The 17333-nt window shown below is 43.6% G+C and overlaps 1 pseudogene; it reads right to left on the bottom strand.

Annotated features, from left to right (window-relative positions):
• Positions 1-2008: 2008 nt before the first annotated feature.
• Positions 2009-5161, bottom strand: LOC117855926 (uncharacterized; annotated as a pseudogene).
• Positions 5162-17333: the final 12172 nt, after the last annotated feature.

Here is a 17333-nt window from a genome sequence, read left to right as displayed (position 1 = left end):
CTCGGCCATGGGCTGGTTAAGATATCCAAGTGTCACAATGTGCTCGTGCCATGCTTGAGATGGCTGTGCGCTCGGAGGTTGGTAACGGGAAATCTACTAAGTTCTGGTTGGATAGGTGGCTGGATGGCAAAACTATTCGTGAATTGGCTCCTGCTCCTTTTGCCATTATTCCACCAAAAGTCAGGAAACAAAGGACAGTGGCTCAAGCCTTGGCTAATCGAACATGGGTCTCAGATATCACGGGGACCCTCACAGTGCAAGTCATTGTGGAATACTTGCAGATATGGCACTTGGTAGATGGGATGGTGCTGCAACAAGACATTGATGACCACCATATTTGGAAGCTCTCTAACACTGGTGTTTACTCAAGCAAGTCACTATGAAAGGTGATGGTTGTGGTGGGGCACACGGGGTTGCACTTGGGGCAGTGCGAGAGACAAGCCTCCTTGGTTAGGTAGCAGTAGGGCCGTGGGTTTTGGTTGTCACAATAGTAGATAATACCAAATAAATATCCATCAGATATTTATTGATATGATCTACGGGAAGATAAATATGCTATACTTACCAAGAAATGCTGGTTATCCCACAAGCACAATTAACAATATGGACATAACATGCGCCAGGCTGTCTTTTCTGGTCCTCATATTGGATCAATTTGCATTCTAAAATGGACTGAACCGTAAGTTAGAGAGAATGAATCTAGCACAAAAAATATTAGGGAAATTAGAACTGTGAAAAAAGTCTCTCACAACTGATATGAACACTCAAATCAAGGAGCAAAGAAGAAGAAAAATAAAAAAGGAGTGGCCCGTGTAGCCTTGATTTTTCATTTTAATGAATGGTTGGGAAAACCCTAATTTACCGTTCCCTAAAAAAAACCTAATTTACCATCACCTATTCTTTTTATGCGAGAGCAATATTATTTATCAAATGGTAAATCTAGCAAGGCGAACTGCCATGGAGATGATGAGGTATCGATGATCTGCCATTTCAGTCGTGTTGCGCATTTTGCCTATTCATTTCTTCAGGCCACAATAATCGGTGCCTAATATAAAGATTATTGTGGCCTGAAGAAATGAATAGGCAAAGTATGTGCAAGCATAAATTATGGCCTGAAGAAATGAATTGTGGCCTGAAGTATGTGCAAAGTATAAATTATGTCTAAGCTAATATCCTACAGGGAGAAATACCTAGTTCTGAGTGATATGTGCAAGCAGCTCAATTTGCTTACCTGCAAGACAATCCAAGAGTACGATGGTATCTTAGAGAGAAACATAAGCAGGAAGCAAATGTGTCCAGATCAACAGCAGTATAGATGCTTGGATTTGGCTCAACAAGGCATTTCAATGTTCTTGAGATCTAACAGTTGCAATCATAATTCCCTAGCAATCGATCACTATGTCATATCCCTGTGTTATTATGGGGGCAGCCGGTGCACGTAGCTCCCACTTGCGCAGGGTCCGGGGAAGGGTCTGACCACTTGGGTCTTTTGTACACAGCCTTTCCCTGTGTTATTATGGAACAGATGTAAATATTATTAAAATCAAGCCACTTTTACCTTGAAAATAAGTTTAGCAGTAGATCAATGTGCAGCTATATAATAAGAAAATTGTAGGATTGAATTGATAAGAAACCACTATTGAGAAATGAGGACAAACAGAGAATACGGAAACAATAGCATGAGAAGGAGAAAAGCTCCTCATAAAAAAGCTGTCCCAACAGGGCCAAGAAAAAAATTCTCATATATCTCCAGATATTGTATCTATTTTTTTTTTTTGAACGAATTGGCACGGGATAGTGCCTATTGCATTGATAAAGTAGATAGAGATATTGTATCTATTAACATATAGGCAGTTTCTATACGACAATGTTGTATAAAACAATGTTGTTGCTATGTGAGTGATAAGCAGACCACAGTAAAGAGATATCTATAGACTAGCAGAATCAATGAATTAGAGAAATAGCAATGGCTAGAAGACATTGGGCAATTGGACAAGTAAAAAGTTAATAGCTTATACTGTAAATAGTGCATCTCAGTAAATGAAGGAATAGTTCCAAGCTACTAACATAAGACTATTAATTCATATGCAAATATTCTAGAAAATATCTATACATGCTTAAGTTCAAGATTTGGTCTGGAAGGCTGATCAAATATCCATACATTTTACCAGGCATCAAAAGAAAAACAAATGCACACTAGAACTTTAGATTGATTCAAATGGTCACTATCTAAACTATGAGGCAGCATCTGGCAGTACTTTTGCCTTTATGAAACAGACTTTCACTAATAGCAAAATACTAGTTGATATAATATACTTGCAGAATGGAAAACATTATTTGCTGGAAGACCGGGAAATTAAAATTATGCATAAAGCAGCATTACTTTGGTTGTCAGTTGTCATGAAATGTTTGGCAATAAGCAATGAATTTGTGACAAGCATTGTCAAAAGTCAAAACTGAATAAATCTACGAATATCAAGATTAGTACCTCCAGGTAAGAGCTCAACTAAATATATTGTCTTGCTAGTTGGTAATACAGCAACCAGTCTTGTAATTCAGTGCTCAAGGAAATTGTCTCTTAGCAATAGAATAGATTGCTATGTTCCTCTCAGTACCCAGTTTCTGGAGTCAAAATTCAAATCACAGCTAGACCTTTTTCCAAAATCAAGGCAAAGCATAGTTCCGTAGTCAAGAACCAGCAAATCTCTTCTCCAGTTTCTGTATAGACAGAAACTCCTCAGCATATAACTGTATAATCCTAGAGACTTCGCAGCTAACTGTGTCAACGGCATGCTGGTCTAATAACATCTTGCACCTAAAGATTGTCTCAAATTCATTCTTCTGAAATTCATTAGGAAGGATGCTCCCCCAGTTCCTCGGTTTTCCAACAAAACAGAAGCCATAAGGAAGTGAAAGGAAAGTAATAGGGTCTGACGAGTATCCTTTACTAACCATCTTATCTTTCAAGTCCAGTGCCTTCCCAAGCATATTATGCCTACAGAGGCTGAAGATAATAGCATTGTATGCTGAAATCCATCCATCAGAAACCAATCCCTTGAACACATCTAACAGAGCATTCTTGTCATGCAACTTAACACTTGCTACAGTTTGAGTTGATGATCCAGGTCACACTGTTTGTGAGCCCATTAACTAAATAATTTGATGTGACATCATTAGGAGAGCAACGGTTAAGCAACATACGTTCAAAGTATGCAGCCGCTTTGCTTACTTTATCTTTCTTGAATAAACTACCAATTAGGATTGTATAGTGTATAACATTAGGAAGGAGACCTTCAGATTGCATATTTTCAAAAACAAATTCTGCAGTGTCTGTATCGCCAATCTTGCAATATCCACTTATTAATGATGAGTATGTAACAACATTTGGTTTGCATCTCCGCTTCATCATATCGCAAAGCAAACTCAGAGCTCCACTTATGTTGCCTTGTTTAGCACAGCCATCAATAAGCGTAGTATATGTAAACTCATCTGGAATGCAGCCAACCTTTTTCATGCTGCTCATGCATAGAATTGCCTCATCCGTCATTCCAAACTGACAATATCCTTTTACCACCTTTTGTTCCATGAATTCAAATATTTTCTTTGCGTCACTAAGATTCCCACTCCTGATGAAACCATCAATCAACGTGGTATATACATATTTATCAGGCTGGACATTATGCTCAAGCATCTCTGCAAGAAGGTTCTTAGCTGCGGGAAGCATTTGTTTCTTGCATAAGCCACTAATCAATACATTATATATGTTGACATCAGGCATCACCTGTCTCTCCATCATCTTATCCCTGACACTCAGGGCCTCAGTTACCTTCCCAGAAACAACAAGGCCATGAATTAGTGCTCCAAACGTGATGACATCAGGAGTATGCCCTCCTTCCATCATTTCCACGATAAAATCTGATGCAACCGTCACATCTCCTCCGATGCAGAAGGCATGAATCAAAGGAGTCTAGCTATTTTGATTTGGCTCCAACTCTCTCCTAATGGCCTCTCTCAAAAGTTTCTCAGCCTCGTGAGCACGACCTTCTCGGCAAAAAGCTGATATCAAAGTATTAAACGTGACGACATCTGGATCACAACCGCTCGCAAACATTTGCTTCAGAACAACCATTGCCTGCGATGCTGAGTGGCGTTTGCACACAGCATCAATGACAGTGTTGTAAATCTGCACATTGGGGGACAATCCTCTCACCTTCATCTCGCCAAGCAAACCCCCAATCCTCTCCAAATCACCTTTCTGCCCGAGCCAGGTAATGATAACTCCATATGTCACCTCGGTCGGCAAGAATCCCTTCATCTCCATATCACCCAACAGCAACATTCCCCTCCGAATTTCCCCGCGCTGGCAATACCCATCGATCAGTACATTGTAGAACACGGGATGCGGAATGCACCTCGCTCCCCACCTAGCCTCAATCAGCTTCCTCCCTTCCTCCACCCGCCCTTCCAAGCACATCCCTCGCAACATCACGCAGGTGCTGTAGTCATCCGCGCCGCCCTCCTCGGCAAGCATTTCGTCGTACAGCTTCCGGGCGTCCTCCCAGCGCCGGCGCTGCACGAGGAGCCTGATGAGGCGGTTGCAGTCTGCCGCCCTGGGAAGAGCGCCGTACAGCTCCCTGGCGCGCTGGCACATCTCGGCGGCCTTCCCGTCCATTCCGGCGTCGGCGTAGGCGGCTGCGAGCTCGCCGAGGCAGGCGAGCGTTGGCGCGGCCGCCACGACGCCGTCGCCCGCGCGGGACGACATGGACTGTAGCGTGGCCTCCGCGGCGTCGAAGCGGCCGGCGCGGGCGAGGAAGCGGAGCAGCGCGGAGTGGGCGAGAGGGGTGGCGGCGGGGCCTGGGAGCGAGTCATGGTGGTGGGTCTGGGACCAGGCGAGGAGCGCGAGCGCGAGGTCGGGGTCGGCGAGGGAGGAGACGGCGGCGGCGAGGCGCGCGTCCGAGAGCGGGGAGGGGAGGAGCGCGGCGAGGGCGCGTGGCCAGGCCGGGTTAGTGGAGCGGGTGGTGAGGATGTGCTTGACGGAGGCCGCGAGGGCCGGGGTGATCGGAGGTGAGCTCGGGTTGCGGCGGCGGCGCGGGAGCGGGGTGATACGGGGCAGGAGCCTTCTTGACATCAAATCAAACGATGCGGTGGGCGGCGGCAAGCGGAACGCTTAATGCAGCATCACGGCCGTGGAACGGCGAGTCATTTTTTATCCTCAAGCAGCATCCAAACCGTCAAGTACGAAGAACTGGAACAGAGGCGCCAATTTCAAGTCTCTCTCTTTAACCACTCGGACATATCAAGCTTCTAGTCTTCTTTTTGAAATATGCTCCTTTCGTCCCAGAATATATATCATTTTACGATTTATCAAAGTCAATATAACTCAAATTTTTCGCATCTCGAGAAAAAATGCAAGAAATGTCTGAGCTAAGATTGATCACAGATTGAGCAACATGATTAATTTACCGTGGAGTAGAACAATGTCAACAATCAACGTGGTGAGTTTTCTATTACGAGATGAATAACTAGGACGGCAGATGAATTTTTTCTTCCACTCGAAATAATCTGGGAACCGGAAAGAGCGTACATGGAAACAACAGATTGTCCGAGAACAGAGCCGAGCGCTCTCCCAGTTTAGTATATAGATGAGGGATACTCTTTCCAATTCAGGAGGCGTTTGTTTATTATTATGAGACAATAACTCACCATTTGAGTTAACCATGCTCACACAAGGACAGTGAATGTGCTTCGTGCAGCAAAGGCGAGTAAAACTACAGTACAATCACAACAAACACATGGACATGTGTGGAAACCACGTAGTCTGTACATGCCAAAATGGTCTAACGGCATGACAGTTGTTTTCTATATTAGCCGTACACGTACTTCATGGCTTTAGTTCTTACAACCCAATCGAAATAAGTTTTAATGCTGAAACTGAACATGCGAAATTTAAGAGTGCAGCTCTGACTGAACAAGACAATCCTACATGAATAGGCGCTAGATCCTGAATCTGTCAAGCATATCTTCAATAGTTATGTTTTTCTGAAAAATGCACAAGAACAAACATAAATAAAATAAGTGAAGAAAAAGTTGGGAGCCAAAGTTGAAGCTTACATCGTCTTCAATGATCAGCCATTGTTTCAGTGGAAATAGTGAGCGAAATCTGCTCAAGCCCGCAAGCAATCATGCCAAAAACGCCACCACTGCAGATAACAGGACCTCCCTAGAAACCTCCTTCGGTTGTACAACTTGTAGGAACAACTTCTTTCACAATATCAGATTGTTGAGATACCAGAGTTTGTCCACTACGAAATAAAAAAGGCATGATGTTGATATAAATTAGTTGGCAACAAAGTGTAGACTAAAGAGTTAGAAACATACCTAATGGCACCAGGAGACACAGCAGGTATGGTGGTGAGAATTAAGTCATCTGATCCACAAAACACATAATCGGGGTTGCTGTAACCCACGGCAATGGCACACGTCCCAACCGGTAAGTCATCTCAAGCAACAAACTACCTACACTTTTTTAGCCAATCCAGTCACTTTAATTATAGTCAAGTTGACAAATGAATGCTTTTTCAAGTGACCTTATCCCAGACTTCTCCTCACCTATTCCCCTAAAAAATATCTTCCTTCTCCTCACCCATCCCCCTAAAAAATATCTTCCTTCTCCTCACCCATTCCCCTAAAAAATATCTTCCTTCTCCTCACCCACTCCCCTAAAAAATATCTTCCTTTTTTATATCAAAGCCAAGGCTTTTGGATCCATGAAGCACATACTCGCAAGTGAAAACAAGAGCTTTGCCACCTCTTGATTTGACGATAAAACCGAAGCCATACCTATCGTTTTTTTCTCAACGAAGACTGTCACAACACTCTTTCTTGCATCCATTGCTTTCGCTAGAGTGGCTGGATCAGGATATGTATCCATTGTTAATGAACTGCAAAGGGAAAATAGTGATGGTAAATGTGCGTTGACATTTGTTTTCAGAAAATTTAGTTAACCTATAAAAAAACCTAAACCCAAATGACACTCAAACAATAGAAAAAGAGTCTATATATAAGAAACTTCAGCTCCTGCACTTTCTTAGGCAATCCAGTCACTTTAATTATAGCCAGGTCAACAAATGAATGCTTTTTTGTTAAGTGACCTTGTGCTTGCCAAGGTATCCCAGACTTCTCCTCACCCATTCCCAAAATAAATAAACCGGAGCCATACCCATCAAGGACGGTGAATGTGCTTGGTGCAGCAAAGGCGAGTAAAACTAGAGTACAATCACAACAAACACATGAACAAGTGTGGAAACCACGTAGTTTGATTACATGCCAAAATGGTCTAACGGCATGACAGTTGTTTTCTGTAGTAGCCGTACACGTACTTCATGGCTTTAGTTCTTACAACCCAATCGAAATAAGTTTTAATGCTGAAACTGAACATGCAAAATTTAGGAGTGCAACTCTGACTGAACAAGACAATCCTACATGAATAGGCGCTAGATCCTGAATCTGTCAAGCATATCTTCAATGGTTATGTTTTCCTGAAAAATGCACAAGAACAAACATAAATAAAATAAGTGAAGAAAAAGCTGGGAGCCAAAGTTGAAGCTTACATCGTCTTCAATGATCAGCCATTGTTTCAGTATTAGTTTGATTGTTTCAGTGGAAATAGCGAGCGAACTCTGCTCAAGCCCGCAAGCAATCACGCCAAAAACGCCACCACTGCAGATAACAGGACCTCCCTAGAAACCTCCTTCGGTTGTACAACTTGTAGGAACAACTTCTTTCACAATATCAGATTGTTGAGATACCAGAGTTTATCCACTACGAAATCAAAAAGTCATGATGTTGATATAAATTAGTTGGCAACAAAGTGTAGACTAAAGAGTTAGAAACATACCTAATGGCACCAGGAGACACAGCAGGTATGGTGGTGAGAATTAAGTCATCTGATCCACAAAACACATAATCGGGGTTGCTGTAACCCACGGCAATGGCACACGTCCCAACCGGTAAGTCATCTCAAGCAACAAACTACCTACACTTTTTTAGCCAATCCAGTCACTTTAATTATAGTCAAGTTGACAAATGAATGCTTTTTCAAGTGACCTTATCCCAGACTTCTCCTCACCTATTCCCCTAAAAAATATCTTCCTTCTCCTCACCTATTCCCCTAAAAAATATCTTCCTTCTCCTCACCCATTCCCCTAAAAAATATCTTCCTTCTCCTCACCCACTCCCCTAAAAAATATCTTCCTTTTTTATATCAAAGCCAAGGCTTTTGGATCCATGAAGCACATACTCGCAAGTGAAAACAAGAGCTTTGCCACCTCTTGATTTGACGATAAAACCGAAGCCGTACCTATCGTTTTTTTCTCAACGAAGACTGTCACAACACTCTTTCTTGCACCCATTGCTTTCGCTAGAGTGGCTGGATCAGGATATGTATCCATTGTTAATGAACTGCAAAGGGAAAATAGTGATGGTAAATGTGCGTTGACATTTGTTTTCAGAAAATTTAGTTAACCTATAAAAAAACCTAAACCCAAATGACACTCAAACAATAGAAAAAGAGTCTATATATAAGAAACTTCAGCTCCTGCACTTTCTTAGGCAATCCAGTCACTTTAATTATAGCCAGGTCAACAAATGAATGCTTTTTTGTTAAGTGACCTTGTGCTTGCCAAGGTATCCCAGACTTCTCCTCACCCATTCCCAAAATAAATATCTTGTCCTTTTTTCATATCAAAGCCAAGGTTTTTGGATCCACGAAGCACATGCTCGCAAGTGAAAACAAGTGCTTAGCCACCTCTTGATTTGATGATAAAACTGGAGCCATACCCATCAAGTACAGTACCATCAGTTTATTTTTTCTCAACGAAGACTGTCACAACACTCTTTCTTGCACCTATTGCTTTCGCTAGAGTGGCTGGATCAGGATTTGTATCCGTTGTTAATGAACTGTAAAGGGAAAATAGTGATAGTAAATATGCGTAGACATTTGTTTTCAGAAAATTTACAATGTGTTAACCTATAAGAAAAACCCAAACGTAAGTCAAACAACAGAAAAAGAGTCGTATGGAGATGCGCATATATATAAGAAACTTCAGCTCCTGCACTTTCTTAGGCAATCCAGTCACTTTAATTATAGCCAGGTTGACAAATGAATGCTTTTTTGTTAAGTGACCTTGTGCCTGCCAAGGTATCCCAGACTTCTCCTCACCCATTCCCCTAACAAATATCTTGTCCTTTTTCATATCAAAGCCAAGGCTTTTGGATCCACGTGATCGCAAGTGAAAACAAGAGCTTTGCCACCTCTTGATTTGATGATAAAACCGGAGCCATACCCATCAAGTACAGTACCATCAGTTCATTTTTTCTCAACGAAGACTGTCACAACACTCTTTCTTGCACCTATTCCTTTCGCTAGAGTGGCTTGATCAGGATTTGTATCCGTTGTTAATGAACTGCAAAGGGAAAAATAGTGATGGTAAATGTGCGTTGACATTTGTTTTCAGAAAATTTACAATGTGTTAACCTATAAAAAAACCCAAATGACAGTCAAACAACAGAAAAAGAGTCGTATGGAGATGCGCATATATATAAGAAACTTCAGCTCCTGCACTTTCTTAGGCAATCCAGTCACTTTAATTATAGCCAGGTCGACAAATGAATGCTTTTTTGTTAAGTGACCTTGTGCCTGCCAAGGTATCCCAGACTTCTCCTCACCCATTCCCCTAACAAATATCTTGTCCTTTTTCATATCAAAGCCAAGGCTTTTGGATTCACGTGATCGCAAGTGAAAACAAGAGCTTTGCCACCTCTTGATTTGATGATAAAACCGGAGCCATACCCATCAAGTACAGTACCATCAGTTCGTTTTTTCTCAACGAAGACTGTCACAACACTCTTTCTTGCACCTATTCCTTTCGCTAGAGTGGCTTGATCAGGATTTGTATCCGTTGTTAATGAACTGCAAAGGGAAAAATAGTGATGGTAAATGTGCGTTGACATTTGTTTTCAGAAAATTTACAATGTGTTAACCTATAAAAAAACCCAAATGACAGTCAAACAACAGAAAAAGAGTCGTATGGAGATGCGCATATATATAAGAAACTTCAGCTCCTGCACTTTCTTAGGCAATCAAGTCACTTTAATTATAGCCAGGTCGACAAATGAATGTTTTTTTGTTAAGTGACCTTGTGCTTGCCAAGGTATCCCAGACTTCTCCTCACCCATTTTTCTAACAAATATCTTGTCCTTTTTTCATATCAAAGCTAAGGCTTTTGGATCCTGGAAGCACATGCTCGCAAGTGAAAACAAGAGCTTCGCCACCTCTTGATTTGAGGATAAAACCGGAGCCATACCCATCAAGTACAGTACCATCAGTTCGTTTTTTCTCAACGAAGACTATCACAACACTCTTTCTTGCACCCATTGCTTTCGCTAGAGTGGCTGGATCAGGATTTGTATCCATTGTTAATGAACTGCAAAGGGAAAATAGTGATGGTAAATGTGCGTTGACATTTGTTTTCAAAAAATTTACAATGTGTTAACCTATTAAAAAACCCAAACGACAGCAGAAAAAGAGTTGTATGGAGATACGCGTATATATAAGCAACGCGTCCAGAGCTCTGCCTAAATTTGGTTTCTAATTGCCCTCGAACCCATGTGTATCAGATGGAAAGCGGGGCAAATCACCAATTGTGCTGCGCAACGAGGGCACAGAGGAATTAATTGTCTCTGAACTGCACTTATATAAATTTTACTCCATATATTGAATATAAGAAGGCATGGCCGGTCAGGCATCACCACCAGTCACGTCCTATATATCCTGATTGGGCTCCCGTGCCCCGCCCTTGGTTATACGTCTGTTACAATCAAAACGCAAATTTTGGCAGGTTCAGACCCAAACGCCAATTTTGGCTGACTCATGACTCGTCAAATGCATCAAAACGCGATCTTTTGGGTGATTCAAAAACGCGATTGTTGTCTGATTCAAAACCAAAGAACATGCGAAAGACGAGGGGATAGCTGAAGTAACATCAAGCATAGGGGAACCTAGCACGTAAAAGGAGGTGGTTTTCCAGCCAAGGAGGTTCTAGATGTTTACAGATTGCGAGGGCCTTGCCGGATTTGTAAAGAAGAGACGGGGAGAGTGCATGACTCGGAAAGTCGGAAGAGAGCGAGCTCATGTTGCGGTTCCTTGAACCCTAGCTTTTCCATGCGCCGGGGGTGGGTTCTTACCCCTTCCAGGAAGGGTCGGGCGGCGGGGAGGAGATCTGAATTTCGTCCGACGAGCTCAATCGCACCAGAAAATGGTTGTCCCAAATGCTCCACAATGCTCAACTAGAGGAACAGGGAGGAGGTCAAGAGGACTCTTGTGACTTCTGACCTTGGTCAGGCCGAGCAGTAAATGAAAGCAGAAAGGAAAGGATGGTGAGAGCCTTCAAGCGCTTGTCATGGCGTGGAGCACGACGGGGCAGGGCAGCAACCTGTCAGGGAGTGCGCTCCAAGCGCTCCCTTTTTACCCTATTTGGGAAGAAGGACCTGACCAGTGGGTCACGAGGGGCCACAAGTCAGAGAAACAAAGAGAGGCAAAAGGAGAAAGCGGCTAGCACGAAGACGTCATTGCTTCCGGACGAGAAGGGACCGGGTCACGAGATGCCGAGCCGAACTGGGCACTTGGGCAAACGTGAAGACAAAGTCCGTCGCAAAAAAAAAAGTGAAGACAAAGAGAGATGGGCCGGAAGTAAAGGCCTGCAGAAGACAAAAAAAAAACGGTTCTGCATGAAGGAAAGGGAGATGGGCCGTATGAGGAGGGCGGCTCTGCTTGATGCTGATGACAGAACGGCACATTGTATTTCTAAAATTTTTTTGACGGAACGGCACAAATCTGTTACGCATTTTCTACTTTTAAAATTGATGAATTTTTAATTATTATCAATAATAATAATATCGGGAAGAAATCTTGCTCTCTCAGTTAATATTAGGTTTTAACCGTCCGAAGAAACTCTTGCTCTTTCAGTTAATATTCAGTTTTAACTGTCCGATTACTGTCTATTTATCTGGCAACAGATTTGTAGGACAAAATCTGTCAACTTTTTAACCAATAAGAGTGTGACACGTTACACAAAAAATTGACAGATTATAGCCAAAGAATCTCTCAGTTTTTTAAAGTAGGCTCGTTGCTTTTTTTAATGGGTAGAAGTCAACCCGTACCCGGTATCAAAGGCGCCAGAACACTGCAACCATCACCCCACTTGCTAACAAAGCTTTTAGCAAATAAAGAATGCAACACTAAGGAAGAAAAAAGAGCACCGATGCATCATAAAAACAGGTTCGTCACTGAAATTGAGAGACTTGTACACACTACACAGTACCTGCAAACAATGCAACATAGAGGGTAAAATATATAATCTTTATACATTGTATTGTGCCATGCAGAAAAACATTGCGTGCTGCATTTTGTGCAGATAAGGGTTGTAAAGGTTGCTAGAAATACATTTTTTATCCCCATCCCTCTTGACATACATGCCATCAAGATGCAGAAAAGAAAACTTGAGCAAACTGTTAGCACACAACTCATTTTTCAGATATGGTGAATCAGACCCTAACCTGATCGGAGAGAAAATAAACAAATTTAAATTTTATGGTGAACACAGATAATGATATACTAGCTCTCGCTTTTACTCGATGGCAAGGGTTCTTAATGAGCAAAGAATATTGTACTATCGTCATCGACTAAAAATGGGAGAATATGCAAGAACAAAAGAGAGACAGATCACCTAAATTGAGATAGAAAACAAACATGAAAAGTAGAAATACATAAAGAACAGTACAATGAAATATAGAGAGAGATCACCTAAATGGAGATAGAAAAATAAAAAAATAGAGAACGATAGAGAAACATATATAAAGAGAGAAATAACTAGAGAGATACAAGACAAAGAGAAAGAGAGATAAACATATTCTAAGATAGAGATAAAACTTAATTAAAAATATATATAGAAAGGTTTTTGTAGATAAAAACAACTAAATACATAGAAAGATTGAAAAAAAAGAACAACTATGATAGAGAAAAAAATAGGCTGGGAGAACCAGGGAGAAATTAGAGAAAGAAAAATTGAGAAGAGATTGAGATAGGTAAAAAGACAAAGATAAAGAGAGCAGAAATATACATGTAGAACAATGCAATGAAATATAAAGAGATAGATCACGTAAAGGGAGATAGAAACAAAAATAAAATAAATAAAGAGAGATAGTGAAACATATATAAAGAGAGAAAAAACCAGAGAGAAGCGTTAGAGACAGATACAAGAGAGAGGGGGGGGGGGGGTTTCTAAGAGAGAGAGATAAAAATTAAATATAAATAAATAGATATATGGAGGTTATTAAAGATAAAAACAATAAAATAAAAAGATTGAAAGGGAAAGAACATAGAGAAAAATATATAAAACAGAGAGAATTAGAGATAGAAGACAGAGAAAGAAAATTGAGAGGAGAGAGAGAAGCAGAGAGAGAAGTAAAGAGAGAAATAGGTAAAGTGAAAAAAGGAGTTTAATGCTTGGATATAGATAAAAAAAATAGATAGGATTGCTCATCGCTCTGCATTTCTGCAAGCCAACTATAGAGAGAGAGAGAGAGAGAGAGAGAGAGAGAGAGATGGAAATAAGAAAGCACATGGATCAAGGAAATCTAAGCAAATATGGGTCTGCAGACATCCGGTTGTGGGTACAGAACAAAACCCGAGAACGCCAAAAAGTCCATCCGGTTTCAGTCAGGTTTAGCACAGCTTTCAAAGCAAATAATCAAAGGGTCATAAATTTGACAGATTTGGAGTGAAGAAATCTGTCAACAGCCGCATTTTACCGTCGCGATGGCTGTGCGCCGCGCCGCGTCTCGGTTGCCTACTGCCGTTTTGCTTCGCGTCGAGGCCTCCTTTCTCGCTAGCGTTCCGTCCGCGCAGTGGGATCGATTAGTTTGCAGGCCTGCCTAGCCCAAGGCCTGGTCCGGTTTGGCTCTTCTAAAACGAAAAAAAAAACTTTCTCTATCTGCTTGTGGGTCAACCGTAGGAATCTACGACGAAGAGGGGTCAAGACATACATAATCTGCGCCGTCTGCAGCAGAGGTTTGATAAGGTTCCCAGTCATCTGTCCTTCAAGTGCAAACACGCGAGAGCGTGCTGGCAAGCTTTGGAAATGGAGCATATAAGATGTGCACTTTTGCAATGTCAATCATGTAACACTACTACAAAACGAGCCTACAGTGACGCAAGATTTTTTTCAGTAGTGGCGATTATCCCGAAAAACCGCCACTGCGGAGATGCCGACGTCAGTGAAAAAACCGTCACCGGAAATCAACACTAATGACGGTTTTCACTGTGAAAAAAATACCAGTGACGGTTATAGCTGATGTCAGCGAACCGCTACTGGTATTTTTATCACTAGTGGTGGTTTACTAAGGTCAGCCAATTGTTACTGGGAATAATTGGCCCATTCGGCCAGTTCCAACCCAAACCACCGAGAAGCGTTATAAATAGCCGGTGTCCAAACAACTTAGGTTTCATTTTCTTCCTCCACACAATGCCACCTCTCTCCTTCTCTCCCACACGGTGCCGCCTCCCTCCACACAACACTGCCCCTCTCCTTCCACCGGCGCCCTCCCCTTCCCCTCCCTCCGGCATATCCGACTCCCTCCGACTTGCAGAGGCCCAGGCCGAGGTCGCCGCCCCTCCTCGGACGCGTAGCACGGCGGCCTCGACCTTCGTCTCTATGAGCTGGGAGTGGAGAGACACGATGGCCAACAACACATGCGAGGATTCGGATCTAGGCGGCGACGGAGATTTGGGCGCGCGGCGTCAAAGCACATGTGAGTCCGTCCTCTTCTCTTCCCTCCTCCCTCGCGCAAGCAAGCAAACGGGCGATGACGTTGGCTGTGAGGCGGCCCCATCTCCTCCACAGTAGTGAGGTGGCTCCATCTCCTCCGAGCGCGGAGACCGCGATTCCAGGCGCTGCGACCGCCAATTCGGCCGTGGGGATCACAGATCCAGGCGCGGCAACAACCGATTCGCGCGAGGGGACGTCATCTCTAGGCGCAGCGACCGCCAATTCGCACGCGGGGACGTCATCTCCGGGCAAGGCAACCGCGGATCCGGCACAGGGACGTTGGCTCCGGGCCTAGCGAGCGGGGATCCAGCGCGGGGACATCGGCTCCGGGCCAGGCGGCGCGGCGACCGCAGACCTATGCGGGCGACATCACGGCTTGAGCTTAGCAACGGTGAGCGGTTGTGCTGAGCGGGCTGGGCCCGGCTTTTTTTTTATTTTCTCTCTTTCCTCCCAGTGGCGGTTATGGTGATGATGTCATCACAACCACCATCGGGCTCGGAGACTCTCAGCGGCGGTTCTGTGGAACCGCCACCGGTCCAGTGACGGGGGCTTAGTGGCGGTTTTGATAACCGCCGCTGTAGGCCTGTTTTAACTGCCACTGTAGTTGACATCAAGTAATAGCACTTCTACTTCATCCAGGTGCGTATTTTTAGGAATATCAGAGATTTCATGGCTCGGAATTTATGTTCTTATTCTATCTCGGTGTGTCCTAGAACATTTACATAGGGTGGCCGATTCACTGTAGGGGCGTATTGTAGTAGTGTAAGCAAGTCATGCAGAAGATTTGGAGCCATGAGGTTGACATCAAGTAATAGCACTTCTACTTCATACAGGTGGAGTATTTTTAGGAATATCAAAGATTTCATGGCTCGGAATTTCTGTTCTTATTCTATCTCGGTGTGTCCTGGAACATGTAATAGGGGGGCTGATTCTGTGGCCGGCCATGGTGTGAGAGCTCTGCCTGCGGACGAGCATGTGTATTGGTGCCGAGCACCGAGCTTTGTACTGGACCAGTCTCAAGTGATTTGTCAGAGTTCAACAGTTAATCGAAGGTTTTTGCTGATTTCCAAAAAAAAACACCGTAACTCTGGATATATTTGAAAGCTGATAACTCACGCAATGCATTGATGCTGAGCACGGCACATAAGTATACAGGGAGGCGTACACAGGAAGGAACGCTAGGATTACAAGCCGTGATATCCTAGCATGTATAGCCTCCGGAAATGACGTGACGATTGCATGTTGCATGTCTCCACATCTGGCTAATGGTTGACGTTCAAACTGCAGGCCGTGTTGGCAGTTGATGTTAATTAGCGGCAGCTACAGGTGCATGCAACATGTGATCGTCACGTGATCTCCGGAGGCTATAGCACATGCCAGCCTAATTGACAAGCATGGCACAAAGTTTTCAGCTCACTATTATTACAAACAAAATCTAAAAATGATGCTAAGCGAGATAACGACGCCCAGGCGACCAAGCCAACAATGCCAAAGCATACTTGGTGAGGTGGTGGCCGTAACGATGTGAGACTGGGTGGATGAACGAAAAGAGTATAGCTCTTCGAAACTATTGTACCTGACGATCACATTTCTGGTTACGAGATCCTTCACGTCAGTGGTTAAATGACGAAAATGTATAAGATTTCTGATAATTTATGGGAGATAATGACATTATGAAGATATAAGGGACGATCTACCATAGGAAAAGATAAAGTGCCCATACCGGTGATGGGTAACAAGGACCCGTCACTGATCATATTATTAGAAGGAGTAAGATGATTGGGTGGGTGAAAATAAGCGAGAAAGGGAGTCGGAGTTTGAAACCATGTGTGAGAAAGCACATGAGTCCATGTACTAGTCGTTGTTCGGCGGAGGAGTGAGCGTCATCGTGTTGAACGAGTTCGCTAGAGTCGGCTGGTCCCATATCCACTACTGCGGCAAGGAGTGGAACTTGCTGCCGTAGTATGGTGGAGTAGTGCCGGCTGGCCCCGGAAGCATCTGCTGCAGTGCGCCGGTGTGGCTTGCCGCTAGCGCCTGGGGATATGTGGAGGCAGAGGCACGAGTGGAGGGTTACCGCACGGGCCGTACTGGACTGGCCAGACCGCGCGCGAACGTCCCGCTGAGGGCATTATATTCCAGGAAGGCTTCCAGGACGGGCGCCGTTGCACGGGGTTGACCCCGCTTTCATAGCCGCCCCCATTCCCGTTGTTGAGCCTGCATCGATTCTTGTTGGTTGCAACGCCTCCAAGAGCAGGAAGGGGGGAGATTGGGATAGTACTTACAACTGAAGACACGGAGGTGGTCGTAAGAAGGGTGAACTTAACGTACGTTGTATAGCAAAGTGTGGTATTTGGATGTTGAGTTGGATGGCGGTTGAGAATATATGTCGCAGTGTGAAGTGCTTCTACCCAATATGGCGCTGGTATGCTAGGGCCTGAAACATGAGAG

The sequence above is a fragment of the Setaria viridis genome, chromosome 5 (assembly GCF_005286985.2).
Source record: "Setaria viridis chromosome 5, Setaria_viridis_v4.0, whole genome shotgun sequence".
Classification (NCBI taxonomy): Eukaryota; Viridiplantae; Streptophyta; class Magnoliopsida; order Poales; family Poaceae; genus Setaria; species Setaria viridis.
The sequence above is the reverse complement of the archived record's forward strand: the minus strand, read 5'-3'. Positions and strand labels throughout refer to the sequence as shown.